General features: G+C 39.8%; 1 pseudogene across 1 annotated transcript; it reads right to left on the bottom strand.

Annotated features, from left to right (window-relative positions):
- Positions 1-12,486: 12,486 nt before the first annotated feature.
- On the bottom strand, positions 12,487-18,100 carry LOC128589752 (G/T mismatch-specific thymine DNA glycosylase-like; annotated as a pseudogene). Its single transcript, XR_008381125.1, has 2 exons — positions 17,122-18,100; positions 12,487-12,658 (listed from the first exon to the last, which is right to left on the bottom strand). The product of XR_008381125.1 is annotated as a G/T mismatch-specific thymine DNA glycosylase-like (transcript).
- Between the last annotated feature and the right edge of the window lie 5,178 nt (positions 18,101-23,278).

The raw sequence follows: 23,278 nt of genomic DNA on the forward strand, positions 1-23,278 counted from the left end.
AGAACGTTAATTTTAACTTTACTGTAATGGTCACTATCAGATTCTAAAAGAATAACAAACTATTTTTATGCCCTTTATTTAGAAATGATGTTTAAAAGAGTTACCTTCCAACACTAGTCAAAGGAAAAACGTCTCTATGACCGGCTTCCCCATGAAGGTTTATGAAAGTTTGACTTATCTATAGGACAATGTGGGTGAATAAATTTAACATTAAGTCAGGTTAACCCCAACATCACAATGAGTCAAACAATAGAAAATAACTCATGGAGCTTACTTTTTGTTATTTTTGATGGGTTAAGGCTTCAACTTGACTTCTCATTATGGAGGCTGCAAGCAGACTCTCCAGCAAATGGGTATCCTGGGTAGAGCCAGGTTCTTTGAAAAGTTCTAATTAGGTGAAGTTAAAGGTTATATAAGCCCTGCCAGGAAATTGACTGTCTGACCTTAAAAGCAAAATAGAATCTGCCTTCCTGTCTTTCCTTTTCCTCCTTAGCCAAAACCTTATCTAAAAATGAATTCTAAAATGCAAACATGAAGTGCTGTGATAAATCAGGTCTGAGAACTAGAAAGGAGCTTATTAGTTACAGTTGAGCAGGCTCTGATGACTATTCATAGTCTATATTTAAGCACTCATAGTCATAAGTAGTTCCTCATTTGGCTTCACTTTCAACTGCTCCAGAGGGAGGCTCAGGAAGTTATATTGTATCCATAGAACCCTTGTTCCTTAAGCATGTTTACAACATTTAAAAACAGAATTTCAGTCTGGAGTTACAGATCCTGGTGCCAGTGGATTTTGTTCAATTTTATAAATGATGTTATTCCTGTCAAAAAATAAATAAGTAAAAAGGCCGGGAGATAGCCTGTTTAATAAAAGCTATTGGTGTGTGCCACACCTTCTGGGGGCAAGACATGATTGCAAGAGGGACTTTACCTAACAAATGCAATCAGTGTAACCTGGCTTATTGTACCCTCAATAAGGGTACAATAAATAAATGAATAAAATAAAATAAAATAAAAAAATAAAAGCAATTTTACCACTCATGGTTTAGAAAATATTTCTAACCCAATTATCATCTGTGTTTACCTGTAGAAACAAATGAGGTCACACATTATAGCTTTGCATTAGTTATAAGGGATCCAAATTTCATTGTCTTTATACAGAAACTATTTTTCTCTAAAATTATCCTGGTTATTTCTGGGAGTCCCTGACATATGCTTTCCTTTCCTCATATTCACAAACCATTTCCAGCTTTCATCACTACATGGAATTATTCACCCACCCAGTTCAGATGTCCTGAGCACCTACATATGAAGGGATAGAGTGGAGTCCTTGAGATGTCTGTGTTCCGGCCCTCTGAGAGCATCCATGGTATTTTTCTTTGTCTATACCAGTTGTCATTTGTCAATATTCATTCCTGACAAATGGCTAGAAGAAATTTTTATCCCTGCCTCTGCTAAGGAAGTCCACTGTGAAACACTTGACCACAACTGTGCTAAGAATACTTTCTCTCAGTGTCCCCTATGTATGTGCCAAAACAATGCTGGATTCCACATGGAAGTGGAGAAAATGGCCCTCCTCAACTCTGTGCCACTCTTTAATATCTGGGCCCCAAGAAAGGCTGCCTCATGAAAAAAATTTCTGTAGCCCTAAGGGCTCAAAACCTGTCCACAGGGCTCAAGATAATCTTATCATCTGTCACTCCCCTCACTCCTCCCTGCCCCAACTCCAGTTACCAATCCAAAGCACTCGGGCATGTCAATGACAGCAAATGCTTACTAGGAGTGTCTGGACTCCAGCTGAAATGGCCTGTGACATTATGAAGTGTACTTCAAAAGCTTAGCCAGCAATCTAGCATATAAAAATGCAATCACTTGAAGATTTTGCCCAGAGCTATGGCAGTAAAGCCCACAGCAGCAGTTTAGTGAATTTTGTCCATTTTTTAGCCTATCCAAAGGTGGAAGCAGCCAGACATGTGGCCTTAATTAAGATAGATCTGAATAACGGGGAGCTTGAGCTTGTCTAGAGCTAAGTGTAGTGCTGGGTCAAAAGTGGCGACTAATTCCTATGGAAACTGAAAAATGTTTGGTGTGGGTTATCTCTAGACGATATCATGTGAAGTGAAAAACGTGGTCTGGAAAAAGATTCAGCCCTAGCATGTTGAGAAATCATGTTATCAGGCCGGGTGTGGTGGCTCAGGCCTGTAATCTTAGCACTCTGGGAGGCCGGGGTGGGTGGATTGTCTGAGCTCCAGGTTCAAGACTAGCCTGAGCAAGAGCGAGACTCCGTCTCTAAAAACAGCTGGGTATTGTGGCAGGCACCTGGAGTCCCATTTACTTGGGAGGCTGAGGCAAGAGAATTGTTTGAGCCCAGGAGTTTGAGGTTGCTGTGAGTTGTGACACCACAGCATTCTACCCAGGGCAACAAAGTGAGACTCTGTCTCAAAAAAAGGAAAGAAAGAAAAAAAAAAAGAAATCAGGTTATTAGAATGAACATGTGACAACTTCCAAGGGCAAACAAAACAAAACAAAAACAGGCAGCAGGCCAATCAGGAATTATTACTGAGGGGTTTGCTCTGGGAAGGCTAAGGACAGATTAAAATAAACCCAACCAAAAGCAAGTCTGGCCTGCCTCGTGAGTGAGGATCCCTGGTGGTTTTACAGACTTTTAAAATGGTCTCATTCGAAAGTTTCTTCTTTACTATAAAAAAGAATTCAGCATAGAGCTATGATGCCTATAATATGTGGCACCAGATGTTTATAATTGGAATGTGAATCGGGTAGCTCAAATTTTGAAATTTCTCATATTTTGCTCAGTTTTGGTCCTTCCATCCTTTATAAGACCTCAAAGGAAATATTTACAGTCATTAAAGATATCTAAGACCTAACAAGAGATAAAGAGGTAAATTCTCAGTTCAAGATGTGAAAAAAGTAGCAATTAATTATTGTTTTTAATTTTAAAATATTTACTTAAGAGGTAGTACATATTCATTGTAAATAACTTTTTGAAATACAGAAGTAAGCACATAACATTTTCAAAGGTCTCATCCATTTCTACCTCAATCCCCACTCCCTGGAGGTAGCCACCATTGAATTTGCAACATATTTTTCTTGCCTTTCCCCTGTGCATATACATCTTTCTAGAATATGGATTCATATTCATAGAATAGCCCAAGGGCCAAACTTCCAAAGAACACACTTTGGAGGCATTTATAAAAAGCAGCTGTCTGGTCTCAGGACTTCTTGGCACTGTGAAAAAACCAAACTTTTTGGTCTCAGGACTTCTTGACACTGTTAAAAAATCATGGAGGCCTTAGGTTTCTGTGAGCTATATCTATTGATTTTTATAACATTAGAAATTAACACTGACATATTTTTAAAATATTTATTCATTAATTCTTTTTAACGTATTGTCAGTTGTTTTCCTTAAAGTGACAGGCTAATGACTTTGAAGAAGGTGTCTGCCACATACCCACATAGCCATAGTTCATCTTAAAAATTGTATTTTCAAGTAAAAATGTGTTCCATGAAAAACCAGCTGGTTCAGCTAACAGCTCCAACAATCGCCCCGTGCTCAAATTGTCTTATTTTAGTATGCAGTGCAAGTGCTTTATGTATACTTTCATTTCTCAAGGACTAAAGTTTCATAAAATAGATTTTTTTTACTGCAAGTGTATGACAGTGTAGAACGCAATGATGGTCTGTATAGTTCCAGGACACTGTGCGCTGACAGTTATGTTAAGGTATCAGCAATTTTACCCACAATACAACTTATTTTCCACCCTCAGTGAAAAAGACAGTCTTAGAATTATCGTGGAAATAGTTTTTGACTTCATGAACCTTTTAAAATGATCTCTGCGACATCAAGAGAGGGTCTGCCAGCTACATTTTGAGAAATGCTGATATAGAAAAAGTGTGGGGGTAGGGGGGAAGGAACTTGTAGGGAATAAAATTCAGGAACCTGGGCCTTTAATGAAGATTGATAAGAAAATTGATGAGAGTCGAAATTGTTCATGATGTACACTTAGGTTAGAAGGACATGGAGAGGTTTAAATAGAATCCATCTTTGGAAGTGAGTAATTGTAGCAAACAAAATGGGGTACCAATTATTACATCCCCTATTAAGTTTTCAAAACTTAATAGTATAAATTAGCTAAGATAGTTCCCAGAGCTAAATCTTTACGGACAAATGTGGTACTTTAACTTTGTATAGCCCAGAACCCATTTCAAAATACAATTAAATTCCTTTTCACATTCATTCTTAAGTTTCCACTTCCTTACTTCCTTCCTGTCTTATAAGTCCTGAGTTGTAACTCCAGGGTTTACTTTTCCTTCTCACATTAGTGACTTCAATTCCATCAGGTGCGTCTCTTTCTTTACACCGTATCTGGTTTCTTCCCTCCCTTCCAATGTGAACTTCAGAGCTCACATTTTGAATATTTCTTCTACCTTCTTACCCACCTTAACTCTTTTCACTTTTGTCCAGCAGGCAGGGTATCATAATATGAAATGGGAAATGAAGGGCAAAGGTAATTCAATCAAAGACTGGTTTTATATGCTTTAGACTTCTCCCTCATTACACGGCAATGATTTCTTGTTATCTAGTGATTTACAACATTCAGAGATTTTAATTAAAAAACCTTCACTTGGAGAGTTGTCGATGCTAGGAGCACAATTTAACAACAAAAAAATATAATTTAAAAAAAAAAGAATATAATTTATGGTCTTATAACAGCCCGAAAGAATTCCAAAGTGCTCTGGAAATTTTACACAGTTCTTTCTAATTCCCCATAGCCAACACCCTTATTTCTTCTATTTCCTAAGTAAAAAGAAAATTCCCAGCACCTTCTTCCCAGAAAGAAGATAAAGGATAAGTGATTCCACGCACAGACAAGCCAGGAAAATACAAACACTCCCTTTTCCCTCCCCCACTGAATCCTCTGTTGTTTTGTGCAGTATGTAGCCCTATGAATTCCATGGATGGAATAAAGCACATTATGATGTATCCCTGGGCCCTCATGGGTCCAGTTGTACAGCTGACCCATGTCCTTGAATCCCAAATTATTAACAGCCTGTGTTGTTGTTTAAAAAAAAAGAAAAGAAAAGAAAAAGAAAGTGTGCAATTATGTTAACTTTTGCAATTGTTTTTGCAAAAGAAAGAGCAATTATGTTAATTTTTTCAAAATGGGGGACGGCGAATGCTCATGTAAGGAAAATATTTGCAGAAACACAATACCAGAGTCTGATTTTAATTGGTGCAAACCAGATCTTTAAAAAACTAACTATACAAATAATTAAATGCAATGAACAATATAGGATTCAATTTTACATAATGGCAACAAAGGCTGACCTTACATTAGAATTACCTGTATTGGAAAAGAAATTTGACAGATAGAAATGCCAACATTAACAATCTAAATAATAGGTTGGGTGCGGTGACTCATACCTGCAATCTCAGCACTTTTGGAGGCCAAGACAGGAGGATTGCTTGAGGCCAGCAATTCAAGACCAGTTCTTTATATAGCAAGCAATCCCCAGAGCTGGGACTACAGGTACACATCACCATGTTACCAAGCCCAGCTAATTTTTCCTTATTTTTGGTAACATGGTGATGTGTACCTGTAGTCCCAGCTCTGGGGATTGCTTGAACCCAGGAGTTCAAGGCTGCAGTGAATTATGACTGCATCACTGCACTCCAGCCTGGGCAACAAAGCAAGACCGTCTCTAAAAAACAAAAATCTAAAAAGTAATTCTCATAGTTTTATGTTTTATGCTGTTTCCCAAATCAAGCCAATAGCAATTTTAAAGACTTATTATAAGAAGAAAAGTAACAAAGGAGAATCAGAAGAGACCAAATGTGGAAATGGAGTTGGCTGATGGAAAACATAGGATTTCCTCAAGGATCCTACTTAAATTGGCTCTAGGAACTGGTCTCACATGGGGCCACTGGCAGAAAAAATGTACCAGGGAATTTCTTTCTTACTTCAGAGATAACTTGTACCAAATCATCATCATTATCAATTGATTTGTTTAATCTCAACTGCTGTGACTACCAGTACAGAACCAGTGTACTAACATGAGGTATGCTAAGGCCACCACAGTTTTACCCACGGTAACACCGGCCTTACACACCCTGGACTGCCTTGCCCATTGTGGGGAGGAGCAGTACAAAGGAGGATGCTGCAGTGATGCACAGCCTGACCCAGTGTCTTTAAAGAGCTACACCTGCCCCAATATTAGATGCAGTCCGAATAAGTTGTCCTTTTCACATATCTGAGCATACCTCACTCATTTGCCACCTTAGACTTGAACATCATCCAGTGGACTCCTTGACTACTGATCTCATAGCTCATACTTCCCTTAAGCTTTTGCCTTGTTTTTCCATTAGCTGTCACATGAATTGCTGTCCTTTTGAAAACTGCTATGATTTCATCACTTGGGCTATTGTCTTTTCACCCTGAGTATTTGCCCACCTCCCCCTTTCCCATTTACATTCGACGCGTAGACAGTCTTCTCATCTGCTGGCCTGGCCACAGCAAAGTGACACAATCTGAAAATGCTCATTAATGCTGATTTTGAAACCTGAGGGATTTTCTCAGAAGGGACCAGATACAACATACTCATGTGTCACTCACATGGTCATTTACTCACGAAGAAACAAACCTGCAGTAGAAAATAAGGCAAAAGATACACGTAACCAAAATAGAACCTTGGGCTCTGTATGTCTTAGTCTCTGTGTGGGAAGCACAGGTTAGTCTCTAAATGTTAATTAAAAACATATTTCAGTATTTATTTATGATTCTCAAAGAAAGTTAAAGGAGTCCCAATTCTATTCTCTAGAGACTTTGATTACCCAGAGGTTCTAAGATACTCATCTTCCCAAACTCTTTCCAGCCCTGGTGGTAACATTCCCTTTCTCTTAGTTCTTCATTTGTTGATAGATGTAGCCACTTTCACTAAGTCCTTGCATTTTTCCTATCCCTTTCATTCCTATTTTTATTCCACTTTTAGTTCTTCCACTCTAGAAGAAAACCCAGGACTTGGCTAATTCTCCTTTGATATGTGGAGGAGGAAGATAGGGAGTGAGGACCGCTGGCCAGAGAATATTTTATCTCCCTTACACATAAGTAATCACGTGTCGATGAAAAATAAAATCCTAAGCCCCCCTCCAACTGACTTAATGGACTCCCTCTTGACCAATAGGACCCCAGAGAAACCTTAAAAACTGAATTTCCAGCTATGACAAGATGGGAGGTCAGACATGCCTTCTTATACCCCCTCTCTTTTGGAGTTTAGGTACAACCAACCAATATTAATATTAAAATAAAGATCATAAAACTGGCAGAATGGACTCTTTGTAACAATAAGATACCAAATTATAAATAAGATCTAAGGCCATGCCAGTCAAGGGTTAAGTCACATATCCCTACATGCTCTAACTGCCAAAAGAATTTTCTTTTTTTTTTCTAGCACCTAAATAAGCACTGGCCTCAAGACAAGCATTATTAAAAAAATTGCAGCACATCTATCATTAGACACTGACCCCCCATACCCCATTCCATAATCAATAACTATGTCTTTGATTGGACAAGAGACTGATTTCAGTAACTTTGTCTTGCTAAGAAGATTGCCAACCATGGACTGGTTCTGGCTGGTTTACAGAGGCTGCTCACTTGATTGCCCTTGTGTCCTGAAAAGACCTTTTGATCTATAGGGCCTAATTGTAATGCATACAAGTGTTAAGTCTCTACCTCAAGGTGAACGTGGATTGTATGGTATAACATGTATATTTCTTCAATATACGTGCATTAGGACCACCTTCATGAACAGTCCATAGCTCCTTCTGTAACCTGTTGAATAGGTATACTTGGCCAACCCATTCAGCATAAATTCCTATGTTATCCCTCAAAGTGCCTGTTTCTGGGCCTCAACTGGAGGTTACACTTCCCAGCCTATTAGGATGGTCACCCTGCAGGCTGTAACCAGTTTTTCTTTTTTTTTTTTTTTTTAGAGACAGAGTCTCACTTTATTGCCCTTGGTGTTGTCACACAGCTCACAGCAACCTCCAACTCCTGGGCTTAGGCGATTCTCTTGCCTCAGCCTCCTGAGTAGCTGGGACTACAGGCGCCCGTCACAACACCTGGCTATTTTTGTTGTTGTTGCAGTTTGGCCGGGGCTGGGTTTGAATCCGCCACCTTCTGTATATGGGCCCAGCACCCTACCCACTGAGCCACAGGTGCCGCCCACGATTTTTAAGAAATAAAGTCTCCAGGCTAGGTACAGTGGTTAATGCCTATAATCCTGCACTCTGGGAGGTGGATTGCTTAAGATCAGGAATTTGAGGCCAGGCAGAGCAAGAATGAGATCCCATTTCTACTAAAAATAGAAAAACTAGCCATGGTGACGCACACCTATAGGTAGTCCCAGCTACTCAGGAGGCTGAGGCAAGGAGGTTGCTCACTTGATTGAGTACAACTGACCAACCTGGGTCCCAAAAGTTGAATCAACAGGCATAACAGGGGAGAAGGACTAGCCTAGGTAAAAGGACTAAAACATAAAGGTAGGAATATCTGAACGAGGAGGACTTCTGTCCTTTCATAATGTCTATAGTTGAGGGTGCGTGAGTGGTAAGTGAAAGGAAATGAACAAGAAAGGTGGTAAACACTTTTTCAAGCTAGAGATTGTCACTGTTTCCCCCCATTAACTTCCTTTGAGCCTGGCTATAGCCAAAGAGGTTGGCATGAGAAACAGACTCTCACACCCAGTTATTGCCATTGATGAGGCTCAAAGAGGCAAGCACTCTGTCTAGCCTAAAGACGCGCCAGGAGAATGCCTCCCCAACCCGATGTCCTCCCAGGCTTTTTATTGTGTTTCACAATCATTTACAATTTAGCATGAGCTGATTTATTATGATTATTTAAGAGTCAAGGAAACTATGTCCCCACAAGTGAGGTATTGGTGGTCTTGTGTAACACCTAAAGGGAATAATGTATAGGGAGGTGGACAAAGCATCTGGGTTAGAATTAACTTATTTAAAAGGGGACATATGTTGTAAGAAGGGGAGCTATTACCTTTTTTTTTGTAGAGACAGAGTTTCACTTTATTGCCCTCAGTAGAGTGCCGTGGCATCACACAGCTCACAGCAACCTCCAACTCCTGGGCTTAGGCGATTCTCCTGCCTCAGCCTCCCGAGTAGCTGCGACTACAGGCGCCCGCCACAACGCCCAGCTATTTTTTTGTTGCAGTTTGGCCAGGGCTGGGTTTGAACCCGCCACCCTCGGTATATGGGGCCCGCGCCCTGCTCACTGAGCCACAGGTGCCGCCCTAGGGGAGCTATTACCTTTTAATCTATACTGCTAATCTTTCCCTTCCAGCCTAATCAACTGCTTCCTAATCTAATCTTTTAAATTGATCAAAACCAGTTAAGTGTTCTATTCTTGTGGCTGTATTCAGCTTTCAAGATAATGAACCAGGCTCTTGCCATTTGAACCCCTTACAAATGTTTCTCTGCTTTTTTTCCTTTATAATTTTTCTAGCCTGTCCCCACATTTCCCCCTTTTCTGTTTTATTAATGGACATAATTATCAACATAATAAATGGGTATAGGGTCTTGGTCTGGAGCAGTTGGTAATCCTGGTTGTTGTGCAATCTACGGAGCAATCATGGCCTCACCAAGGCTGGTCCTAAGAACCAGATGGCCAAGAAACATTAACAATGAAAGCAAGAGCAGCAAAAATCCAAATTCTTAAACTGAATCTGGAAAACCATGTTTTAGGATTGAGCCAATTAACCCCAACATTAAGATTATTTAATGCTTCTTCTTGGGCTTCTTCTTGCAATTGCTTCAATTGTTTTCCTAATTGTTCTTAGAGCCAAGAGAGATCTTAGGCTAGGGATTTGTCAAATGCTTCTTGGAGATGCAACTTAACCATATTCCAATTCTGGGAAATGTTAAATGGGATGGAAATTATGCACATTGAATGGTATGTGGTATCACATACTAATTTTTGTTGTGTCCAAATAGCTTCTTGCTTTTCCCCTATCAAAAGGACAGCAGCCTCAAGAACATTGAGGCATTTGAGGATTTCTTAATCAATGGTAGCTAATGAGTGGATTTCTGAAGTTAAATTTTGAAGGTAATTATTTATCAGATGGACTTTATGAATAGATTAGGGCAAAGCTATAGCAGCAGTAGCTGTAGTGGCAGCAAGGGCTGTTGCTGATATAACAGAAGCTGTAAGCACACCAAGAAAGCGTTTTTGCCTGAGCTTTCCCAGGGCTCATGTTACTTGTCCTAAGGCATGGGTTTCATCCAAGGCCCAGTTAAATTAACAGGGATCCAAGCCTCAGCTCTCTGCCTTAAAATATATAAATGGGTTAATTTTAGCTATGTTACATTATGATAAATAAAGCAAGGGGTGAGCCAGGTCTTATCAGCAAATAAAGTTAAATTAAAATGTGAAATTTAGGGCAAAGGCGTCTTTTTTTAATTTTTTTTTTTTTTTTTTTGCTAATGACTTATTACTTGCTGTTTATTTTATATTTATTTTGGACTCTGGAAATGATGTTAGACAAAAATCAAATTCAAGTGATTTTCTTACTCGAGTTCAAAATGGTTCATAAAGCGGCAGAGACAACTTACAGCATCAACAATGCATTTGGACTAGGAACTGCTAATGAACATACAGTGTAGTGGTGGTTCAAGAAGTTTTGCAAAAGAGGCAGGAGCCTTGAGAAGTGTAGTGGATGGCCATCAGAAATTGACAACAACCAACTGAGAGAAACCACAGAAGCTGAACCTCTGACAATTGCAGGAGAAGTTGCCAAATAACTCAACATTGACTATTCTACATTCATTCAACATTTGAAGAAAACTGGAAAGGTGAAAAAGCTTGGTAAGTGGTTGCCAATGAGCTGACCAAAGATAAAAGCAGTCATCATTTTCAAGTGTCATCTTCTCTTATTCTATGCAAGAACAACAAAACATTTCTCCAATCGGACCGTGATGTGCCATAAAAGTGGATTTCAGATGACAACTGATGACCACCAGCTCAGTGGTTGAACCCACAGGAACCTCTAAAGCACTTCCCAAAGCCAAACTTGCACTTAAAAAAGGTCATAGTCACTGTTTGATGGTCTGCTGCTGGTCTGATCCACTATAGCTTTCTGAATCCCAGTGAAACCATTACCTCTGAGAAGTCTGCTCAGAAAATCCATGAGATACATGGAAAACCGCAATGTCTGCAGCTGTCATTGGTCAACAGAAAGGGTCCAATTCTTCTCCACAACAACATCTGTGTATCACACAACCAATGCTTCAGAAGTCGAATAAATTGAGTGTGAAGCTGGGCAAAGGAGTCTTAACAAGCTGTAGAAATGCTGGCTGGGAAGTTAAAGCAAATTATGTTTGGTTGTGAAGTGCATATTGTAACTTCAGCATAAGAGTTTATAGCAATCCATTGATATGATTGATTTTCTGATTTAACATATTGACCTTTAGGTAATTTCTCAGGGGAAAATAGGCAATACAGCTCTCCATATTTCTCTTGAATATATACTATGGGGAGGCAATTTCTTGTGAGGAAAAAATTTATGCAATGAAAATAAAGGACCTGCTAGCCTAGGACTCCAATTAGGTCAGGCTGTGAGATAATAAAAGGGCAAGGCAGTCCCCATGTAGTATTAGACTTTTGTACAATTTGTGAGGTCCCCAATTCTCAAAATACCACTTATTAGGTAATCATACTCAGGTGAAATTGGGGAGGAACAATAATTCCATATAATGTGGAGAGGATCATGCTCATCTGATGGAGGGCCTTTCCATATAGACAATGACAATCTTTGAAATGAATGTCCATGAATTAATGGTCCATCAATACCTAAGGCTCTGATAAATGTTTGATGTTTACTCCCTCTATGAGAGAAAAAGAAGGATGAATATAAGTCATACACCATTGGGTCTTAAAAGGAATACACTAGGTGGTATTATTTGATGTACTCCTTTCTAACCATAAAGGTAAATTTTCAGTTAAGAATGACTAATTTCGTTGTAATTTATGCCACCCGTTGGCAAACATTCTATTATTACAAGTTTGGGAACTATATTCCATCAAGGACCAAAATGGGGGAGCCATGATCCTCCAGTAATATCCATATCATTTGATGATAATGGGGATGAGGATCTTCCCATGTTATTGGGGAAAATTAATGGTGGTACAAGTACATGGACCAATACTTACCAGACCAAAACAAACAAACAAATAAACAAACAAACAAAACAAAACAAAACAAAAAACCCCCAAGACAGATAATACCTGATTAGCATGAATGGAATTGGCTGTAATCCTTGCCAATAAGGCAAGTAGTATATTCTCAACAATGGGTGGAATTTCTGTCTTTTCCATAGCATCTCTAGATTGGTTTGTAAGACATTTTGCACTTCCCCAGGTAATATCTGGAGCTCAATGGGTAGGTGGCAGTACTCCAGAATTATGGACTGGAACCCTCTGTTGATGCCAATGAAAGGGTGGCTCCTGGGTCATCATTATGTGTGTGGAGGGGGTTCAGGGTGAGGTAGTACATCTCTGGGATTGGATTCTCTGTGGGAATGGTCAGTTCTTCTGGGATCAGAAGCCAAGCCTGACTGGAATCCATAAACGCCCTTTAGGAGATAGAACAGCAGCATAGCCCCTCCCCATGTTAATAATTTGACCATTCCTAGCCATTGTGGGTTACCTAAAAGTTCTTTATATGATACTAATGGCTTGGGGTCTTTATCTGGGGGAGTGAAATATCTTTCAGTGGTAGTTATCTGTCTCAAAACGGTGAGCTCTTTCAAAAATAGGTTGGCCTGTTGGATTGTGAGGAATACTCATGATGTGTTTGATTTGCCATTGTTGATGAAATAAAGAAAATACTTTGGAAGTGTAAGTAGGGCCACTGTCTGTTTTAATTTGTTGGGGGAGTCCCAAAGTGGTTATAACTGACAGCAAAATTTTTTTTTTACATGTTTGGTGATTTCTCCAACTGCCAAGTGGCATGAATCATACCAGAGTAAGCATCAATAGAAACATAAATATATTTAAATTTACTAAAAGAAGGGAAGTGGGTGACATCCATTTGCCAAAGGGCACTTACTTGTAAACCTCAGGGATTTACTCCTATGAGGAGAGGAGTAGCTGTCATGTTGACATTCTGGGCAGGCTTGGATAACATATTGAGCCTGAGACAATGTGATTGGGAAGGTTTTAGTCAATGCTTGTGCCCCCAGTGGAAAAACTGATGAGATTGTATTGCTACAGATATAGTACCCTATTTCCCCGAAAATAAGATATCCTCCGAAAATAAGACCTACTTACATGAAAGATAAGATGTCCCCTGAAAATAAAACCTAGTGCATCTTTGGGAGCACACCTTAAAATAAGACACTGTCTTATTTTCGGGGAAATGGGGTAGTGTTGAAATACACTAATGAATCTGCATATTCATTCCCTTGGGTAATGGCCCAGGGAAGTTGGAACGGGAATGAATATGGGTAATGGATAAAACATGTTTTCTTTTTAGTAAATGGGTTTTAAGGGAAGAAAACAAATTATGTAAAATTTCATCAGAAGATTGGTGGATAAGAGCATCAGTAATAGTTTGGATTATATGTATCACATAGGCTGAGTCTGCCACCATACTTAGTGGCCGGCAAGGGAGCAATTGCAAAGCTAGAATGGCTGCACTGAGTACAGCATCATTGAGTGGTTGAATCACCAGTGGTAATGGAGTGCTCCCAAATTTTTTGTTGTTTTCAAGTGACCACCCCTTTACCACTTTTTCCTGACCCATCAATAAACACAGTCAGGGCATTGGGTATAGGTGTGGAGGAAATTGGACTAAATTGAGTCAGAGGGAGCAGCTGGAGTCCATATATATTGTTAAGGGGGGACTTGTAAATTATAATTCTCTAATAAAATCAGAAAGAGCAATTTGCAATAATTCATTTTTACTCCAAGCTGCCATAAAACTATCTTTGTCAGTTCTAGGGTTTATAATATGAGGGTCATTGCCAGTCAATTGTTGACATCTTAACCAGCCTTGATGAATTGATAAAAATCTTTGGTCAAGTTTTGTAAAAATCCTTCTGCGAGGGTGATGGGGTAGGAATAGCCACTCAATGATCCCTAACTAGGGCCTAAAATGATGTAAAAGACCTGTTAAAGTACATGGAGTGTTTAGTATAAAAAGAATAATCGGCTGTTCTTCTGTAATCTGAGTAAGTTGTCACTTTTCAATTAACTACTCTCTATATGGAAATTCTTGTCTAGCTTCTTGGGATAATACTAGTGGGAATCAAGAGCTAGGTCTCATTAAAGCATGAGTTGGAATATCTAATGACAGACACAACCAATTAATGTGGCCAAGTATCTTTTGTAAATCATCGAGTGTAATACTGTTAGGAATATAAAAAGTAACTCACTGTAGTTGAATGATGTGAGCCCCTACAACATATCTGAGATATTGTCAAGGTTTTGGGGTCTGGATTTTTTCTGGAGGAATTTGTAGGCCTACCTAGGCTAGAGACTCAGTCAAGAAATTTAATATTTGAAAAAAGATGGCTATTTTTATAGCCCAAAATAGTCTTTGTGGGCTATTAAAATATCATCCATATAAAGGTACATTAAAGCTAAAGGGAATTTAATACAAGCTAAAGCCTTTGCCACATATAGTTGGCAAATGGTAGGATTATTAATCATTCCCTGGGGCAAAACTCTCCATTGGTAATGTTCCATAGGGGCTCCACAATTAATGGTAGTCATAGAAAAGGCAGATTTTTCTCTATCAGATGGGTGCAAAGGGATATTGGGGGGAAAAAGTCTTGAGGACTGTTAATTTGGCCGTTTACGCACTTTGTAAATGGTTGACAAAGTCTAAATAAGACTCTGTGGCCCCCGGGGCGGATGGTAGAAAAGGAGTCAGTAGGCACCTGGCTGTCTGGGATCTTAGCCCAACCCTGGACAGCCACAGATGAGCTCGGGCTTGTTCAAGAACTGTAATTATTCTTGGGGGAGGATAGTATATGCTCCTGCTTCTATGAGCATGTCAAAACTTATTTGGGGTCCTGTTCTAGCATTATTTTATTATTATTATTTTTTTTTTGTAGAGACAGAGTCTCACTGCACCACCCTCCGGTAGAGTGCCGTGGCGTCACACGGATCACAGCAACTTCTAACTCCTGGGCTTAAGTGATTCTCTTGCCTCAGCCTCCCGAGCAGCTGGGACTACAGGCGCCCGCCACAATGCCCGGCTATTTTTCTGTTGCAGTTTGGCCGGGGCTGGGTTTGAACCCGCCACCCTCAGCAAATGGGGCCGGCGCCCTACTCACTGAGCCACAGGCGCCGCCCTGTTCTAGCATTATTATTAGCAAAATGGTGGCTTATATTTTGAAATTCCTGATACCAAAGACTAAATGGAGCAGGAGTCACAACGGCTTTTGCCAATAATTTCCAATCCTAGCAGATCATTTCGTAACTTTGAACAGTAGAATCAAACAAACTTTTGGTAAAAAGCACTTTGAATGCCATCCTGTTTTACACTACATTTTAAGTCTTTGATTATAGAAAATGGGAGTTTTTCATGATGGGCACCATGGGTATCATGGAATACAGAGAAACCCTGTGAAGTGCCAGCATACAATTCACCCTTTCAAACATTTTGAACTATGAAGGGAGAGGCTTATTTAATTACACCACGGGAGGGGGAGCTAATGGAGAAGTCCCTTCTGGGTTTGAAATAAAGGGATTCTTTTTTTCCAGGGGGTAGTGTTTTGGAGGGTCTAATTTTGATTCAACTGGGAAAGCCTTGGATGGGGGACAACTGCCCTGAAAAGGGCGGGGAGCCAAACAGCATGGATTCCAAAGTTAAATGTTGGACCGTGACTGGCTTGTCCTATTCTCACTGTCTTCTGCATTTACAGGTCCTCAGCTCTCAGGGTTGTAGCGGTCTTTCCACCTTCCTGCCGTGGAAAATGAAAGAAGACTCCTGTTCTCTTGGCTACTAACAGATATGTACAAGCTCCCAACATGGACCTGACTGCTGACGGAACCCAGAGCGGGAGCTCGGGAGGACCACCTTATGTTGTATGAAGTGCAGGAGGAGAGAAAAAGGAAGAGAAACAAAGCTCTGAGCCATTTCCCGAACTTCAATCCCACTGGAGGTCTTTTCCCCAGTATCCCTTGTTCCTTATGGGGAGATTGGAGCTCCTTTCCCTTCCGCCTGGAGTTAGGGAGGCAGGAGATCACTGCCTCCTTCCCTCTGCTGCAGGCCAGGTAAACCATCTGGCTATTTGTCTCCTTGACTTTCCTTGGAGCCTGGCTAGAGCAGAGGAGGCGGGCGTGACTGTAGACTCTCACATTCAGCTATTGCCAGGGCAGTAACTGATGAGGCTCAAAGAGGCAAGCCCTCTGTCCAGCACACCGGGAGAATGCTTCCCCAACAGGAGGTCCTAGCAGGCTTTTTATTGTGTTTCGACAATCATTTACAATTTAGCATGAGCTGATTTATTTATGATTATTTAGGAGTCATATTTCTAAGGTAACTATGTCCCACCCATATGAGGTATGGGTGATCTTGCATAAGATCCAAGGAGAATAAGATATAAGGGGGTGCACAAAGGGTTAGAATTAACTTTTTTGGTGGTGTTAGAATCTCACTCTGGGGCCCTGAGCAGAGTGCCGCGGCAGCATCGTAGCTCACAGCAACCTCAAACTCTTGGGCTCAAGACATTCTCTTGCTTCAGTTTTTCTGTTTTTTGGAGAAATGGGGTCTCACTCTTGCTCAGGCTGGTCTCGAACTCCTGAGCTCAAATAATCCACCCACCTCGGCCTCCCAGAGAGCTAGTATGACATGACAGGTGTGAACTACCACACCCTGCTAGAATTAACTTTCAAAGGGGGGCAAATATTGGAAGAGGAAGGAGATGTTACTTTTTTTTTTTTTTTTTTTTGGGTGTTGTGGCAGGCGCCTGTAGTCCCAGCTACTTGGGAGGCTGAAGCAAGAGAATTGCCTAAGTCCAGGAGTTGGAAGTTGCTGTGAGCTGTGTGACACCATGGCACTCTACCGAAGGCAATAAAGTGAGACTCTGTCTTTAGCCCATTTGAAGAGAAGCTGCAGTGTTCACCACCGCATGGATTTTCATTATAAGCACCACCGTATGCTGCTTCGTAACCTGGATCATATTTTTCTTCCTTAACAGCCATCTTCTTTGCATCCTCTTCTGCAAGCTGTAGGTCAAATGTATACCGCACTTCTTGAACATCTGTATTTCGTTCAATGCCTTTCAACTGATCTCTTAAGTCCTTCAGCTTAATGTAGTAATGAACTTTGTCCTGGGCTCGAGGAAACTGAGCACACCTTGCACTGGATGATGGCATAACGTAACAGAGATTTTCCATTAAACACTGCTATTCGTGGCTGATATTTCTGTAATTTCTGAACTAGAATGCGTCCTTCTTCACGAAATTCTTTACTAGAAAGATCTTTGCTGCCCGGTGTTGTCCTTTACACCATATTGGTAAACCCAATACCATACTTTCCTGGTAAAGTATGATCATCCATATGATTCAGTTGGACTTCACTCAGCCCCGACATGAACAAACACTTCCAAAAATGGTTTCCAGGTCCAGGGTAATGATGCTCTTTGTACGCAGCCATGAGTCCTGGGTTTATGCCGATAATGACAATGTCCAGATTGAAGGTCAAGATATCAGGAAGAGTCTTGGTCAAAAGTTCAGCTTCTGAAACACCATTAAAACGGTCCACTTTTCTTTTCACTTTAAACGTGTCTGTAATTTTTTCTTGCTTATCTTTTGATTTGGGGGACTTGCGAGATTTTTTTGACTCAGCAGGTTTTTTGGGTTCCACTGGTTTTTTTGGTTCTGTTGTTCTGGATTTTCTTTTCCTTCCTTTGGGTGCCTCTTGTACAGGTTCCTGAGTAGGAGCTGACACTGAAACTTCTGCTGGCATGTGCTCTTCACTCGGAAGTGCCACATTAGGAGCTTCAGCCATCATTTGTTGAAACAGAAAGGTATAGAAACCTGGAGGCGGCTAAAGGGAATAGCTGCACCTAGGTGGAATAAAGGCCACTTTGACCACACAGAACTGGGAGTCCGTTTTCCTTTCTTCTCCTGCCTCAGGTAATGTTTCTCCTTTTGGGTCCATAACCTCTCCAGCGTTATGTAGTCCTTTCCACTCCCTATTTATTTTTTAATTTTTTTTTTAATTATTATTATTATTTTTATTGTTGGGGATTCACTGAGGGTACAATAAGCCAGGTTACACTGATTGCAATTGTTAGGTAAAGTCCCTCTTGCAATCATGTCTTGCCCCCATAAAGTGTGACACACACCAAGGCCCTACCCACCTCCCTCTTTCCCTCTTTCTGTTCCCCCCCCCATAACCATAATTGTCATTAATTGTCCTCATATCAAAATTGAGTACATAGGATTCATGCTTCTCCATTCTTGTGATGCTTTAGTAAGAATAATGTCTTCCACGTCCATCCAGGTTAATACGAAGGATGTAAAGTCTCCATTTTTTTTAATGGCTGAATAGTATTCCATGGTATACATATACCACAGCTTGTTAATCCATTCCTGGGTTGGTGGGCATTTAGGCTCTTTCCACATTTTGGCGATTGTAAATTGAGCTGCAATAAACAGTCTAGTACAAGTGTCCTTATGATAAAAGGATTTCTTTCCTTCTGGGTAGATGGCCCAGTAATGGGATTGCAGGATCAGATGGGAGGTCTAGCTTGAGTGCTTTGAGATTTCTCCATACTTCCTTCCAGAAAGGTTGTACTAGTTTGCAGTCCCACCAGCAGTGTAAAAGTGTTCCCTTCTCTCCACATCCACGCCAGCATCTGCAGTTTTGAGATTTTGTGATGTGGGCCATTCTCACTGGGGTTAGATGATATCTCAGGGTTGTTTTGATTTGCATTTCTCTAATATATAGAGATGATGAACATTTTTTCATGTGTTTGTTACCCATTCGTCTGTCGTCTTTAGAGAAAGTTCTATTCATGTCTCTTGCCCATTGATATAAGGGATTGTTGGCTTTTTTCATGTGGATTAATTTGAGTTCTCTATAGATCCTAGTTATCAAGCTTTTATCTGATTGAAAATATGCAAATATCCTTTCCCATTGTGTAGGTTGTCTCTTTGCTTTGGTTATTGTCTCCTTAGCTATACAGAAGCTTTTCAGTTTAATGAAGTCCCATTTGTTTATTTTTGTTGTTGTTGTGATTGCCATGGCAGTCTTCTTCATGAGGTCTTTCCGCAGGCCAATATCTTCCAGTGTTTTTCCTATGCTTTCTTGGAGGATTTTTATTGTTTCATGCCTTAAGTTTAAGTCCTTTATCCATCTTGAATCAATTTTTGTGAGTGGGGAAAGGTGTGGGTCCATTTTCAGTCTTTTACATCCAGTTCTCCCTACACCATTTATTGAATAGGGAGTCTTTCCCCCAAGGTATGTTCTTGTTTGGCTTATCAAAGATTAGGTGGTTGTAAAATGTTAGTTTCATTTCTTGGTTTTCAATTCGATTCCAAGTGTCTATGTCTCTGTTTTTGTGCCAGTACCATGCTGTCTTGAGCACTATGGCTTTGTAGTACAGACTAAAATCTGGTATGCTGATGCCCCCAGCTTTATTTTTGTTACAGAGAACTGCCTTAGCTATACGGGGTTTTTTCCAGTTCCATACAAAACGCAGAATCATTTTTTCCAAATGTTGAAAGTACGATGTTGGTATTTTGATAGGAATGGCATTGAATAGGTAGATTGCTTTGGGAAGTATAGACATTTTAACAATGTTGATTCTTCCCATCCATGAGCATGGTATGTTCTTCCATTTGTTAATATCCTCTGCTATTTCCTTTCTGAGGATTTCATAGTTTTCTTTATAGAGGTCCTTCACCTCCTTCGTTAGGTATACTCCTAGGTATTTCATTTTCTTTGAGACTATGGTGAAGGGAGTTGTGTCCTTAATTAGCTTCTCATCTTGACTGTTATTGGTGTACACAAAGGCTACTGACTTGTGGACATTGATTTTATATCCTGAAACATTACTGTATTTTTTGATGACTTCTAGGAGTCTTGTGGTTGAGTCTTTGGGGTTCTCTAAGTATAAGATCATGTCGTCAGCAAAGAGGGAGAGTTTGACCTCCTCTGCTCCCATTTGCATTCCCTTTATTTCCTTGTCTTGCCTAATTGTATTGGCTAGAACTTCCAGCACTAGGTTGAATAGTAAAGGTGACAGAGGACAACCATGTCTGGTTCCAGTTCTAAGAGGAAAAGCTTTGAGTTTTACTCTATTCAGTAAAATATTGGCTGTGGGTTTGTCATAGATAGCTTCAATCAGTTTTAGAAATGTGCCACCTATGCCTATACTCTTCAGTGTTCTAATTAGAAAAGGATGCTGGATTTTATCAAATGCTTTTTCTGCATCTATTGAGAGGATCATGTGATCTTTATTTTTGCCTCTGTTAATATGATGGATAACGTTTATGGACTTGCGTATGTTAAACCAGCCTTGCATCCCTGGGATGAAGCCTACTTGATCATGATGAATGACTTTTTTGATGATAAGCTGTAATCTATTGGCTAGGATTTTGTTGAGAGTTTTTGCGTCTATGTTCATGAGTGAGATTGGTCTGAAATTCTCCTTTTTGTTTGGGTCTTTTCCTGGTTTTGGTATCAGGGTGATGTTTGCTTCATAGAATGTGTTGGGGAAGATTCCTTCTTCCTCAATTTTTTGGAATAATTTCTGCAGTACAGGAATAAGCTCTTCCTTGAAGGTTTGATAGAATTCTGGAGTGAAGCCATCTGGACCAGGGCATTTTTTGGTTGGAAGATTTTTTATTGTTTCTTTGATCTCAGTGCTTGAAATTGGTCTGTTCAGGAGCTCTATTTCTTCCTGGCTGAGTCTAGGGAGAGGGTGTGATTCCAAATATTGATCCATTTCCTTCACATTGTCAAATTTCTGGGCATAGAGTTTCTGGTAGTATTCGGAGATGATCACTTGTATCTCTGTGGGATCAGTTGTTATTTCCCCTTTATCATTTCTGATTGAGGTTACTAGAGATTTTACTTTTCTATTCCTCGTTAGTCTGGCCAATGGTTTATCTATTTTATTTATTTTTTCAAGAAACCAACTCCTTGTTTCATTAATTGTCTGAATGATTCTTTTGTTTTCAATTTCATTGATCTCTGATTTGATTTTGGATATTTCTTTTCTTCTACTGAGTTTAGGCTTAGATTGTTCTTCTTTTTCCAATTCCATAAGATCTCTTGTGAGATTGTTGATGTGTTCTCTTTCTGTTTTTCGAATGTAGGCATCTAAAGCGATGAATTTTCCTCTCAAAACTGCTTTTGCAGTATCCCACAGGTTTTGGTAGCTTGTGTCTTCATTGTTCTTATGCTCAAGGAAGTTGATGATTTCCTGTTTTATTTCTTCCTGCATCCATCTGTTATTCAACAGAAGATTGTTTAATTTCCATGCCTTTGTGTGGGGTCGAGCATTTTTGTTAGAGTTGAGTTCCCCCTTTAGTGCCTTATGGTCTGAGAAGATACAAGGTAAAATTTCAATTCTTTTGATTCTGTTGATATTTGTTTTGTGTCCCAGGATATGATCAATTTTGGAGAATGTTCCATGGGGTGATGAGAAGAATGTATATTCTTTATCTTTGGGATGGAGTGTTCTATATGCGTCTATCAAGCACAGTTGTTCTAGGGTCTCATTTAAGTCTCTTATATCCTTGTTTAATTTCTGTTTAGAGGATCTGTCCAGCTCTGTAGAGGAGTGTTAAGGTCCCCTGTTATTATGGTATTATCAGATATCATATTGCTCAGACTGAGTAAGGTCTGTTTCAACAATCTGGGAGCATTTAAATTGGGTGCATAGATATTTAGAATCGAAATGTCTTCTTGTTGTATTTTTCTGTTCACCAATATAAAGTGACCATTTTTGTCTTTTTTGACTTTAGTTGCTTTAAATCCACATGTATCTGAAAATAAGATTGCAACTCCTCTTTTCTTCTGAATTCCGTTTGCCTGAAAAATTGTCTTCCAACCCTTGACTCGGAGCTTTAATTTGTCTTTTGAAGCCAGGTGTGTTTCTTGCAGACAGCAAATGGATGGCTTGTGTTTTTTAATCCAGTCAACCAATCTATGTCTCTTCAGTGGGGAATTCAAGCCATTAACATTTATTGAGATAATTGATAAGTGTGGTAGTATTCTATTTGTCTTATTTGGTGAGAGTCCATTGCTTAGTTTTTTTTTTTTTCATTTTATTTTTTTATTAAATCATAACTGTATACATTGATATGATCATGAGGCATCATACACTCGCTTCATAAACCATTTGACACATTTTTATCATAGTGGTTAACATAGCCTTTCCGGTGTTATCTCAGTTACTGTGCCAAAACATTTACATTCTACATTTACCAAGTTTCGCAAATACCCCTGTACTATGCACCACAGGTGTGATCCCACCGATCCCCCTCCCTCTACCCATCCCCCCCTTCCCACTTCCCCCTATTGTTAAGTTGTAGCTGGGTTATAGCTTTCATGTGAGAGTCCCAAATTAGTTTCATAGTACGGCTGTGTACATTGGGTACTTTTACTTCCATTCTTGGGATACTTTACTAAGAAGAATATGTTCCAGCTCCATCCATGTAAACATGAAAGAGGTAAAGTCTCCATCTTTCTTTAAGGCTGCATAGTATTCCATGGTATACATATACCACAATTTATTAATCCATTCGTGGATCGATGGGCACTTGGGCTTTTTCCATGACTTAGCTATTATGAATTGGGCTGCAATAAACATTCTGGTACAAATATCTTTGTTATGTTGTGATTTTTGGTCTTCTGGGTATATGCCCAGCAGAGGAATTACAGGATTGAATGGCAGATCTATTTTTAGATCTCTGAGTGTTCTCCATATATCTTTCCAAAAGGAATGTATTAATTTGCATTCCCACCAGCAGTGCAGAAGTGTTCCCTTTTCTCCGCATCCACGCCAACATCTCTGGTCTTGAGATTTTGTGATATAGGCTAGTCTCATTGGAGTTAGATGATATCTCAAAGTAGTTTTGATTTGCATTTCTCTGATGATTAAAGATGATGAGCATTTTTTCATATGTCTGAAGGCCGTGCGCCTGTCTTCTTCAGAGAAGTTTCTCTTCAAATCCCTTGCCCAGCCTGCGATGGGATCCCTTGTTTTTTTCTTGCTGATGCG

This window comes from Nycticebus coucang, chromosome 7 (genome assembly GCF_027406575.1).
Source record: "Nycticebus coucang isolate mNycCou1 chromosome 7, mNycCou1.pri, whole genome shotgun sequence".
Lineage (NCBI taxonomy): Eukaryota > Metazoa > Chordata > Mammalia > Primates > Lorisidae > Nycticebus > Nycticebus coucang.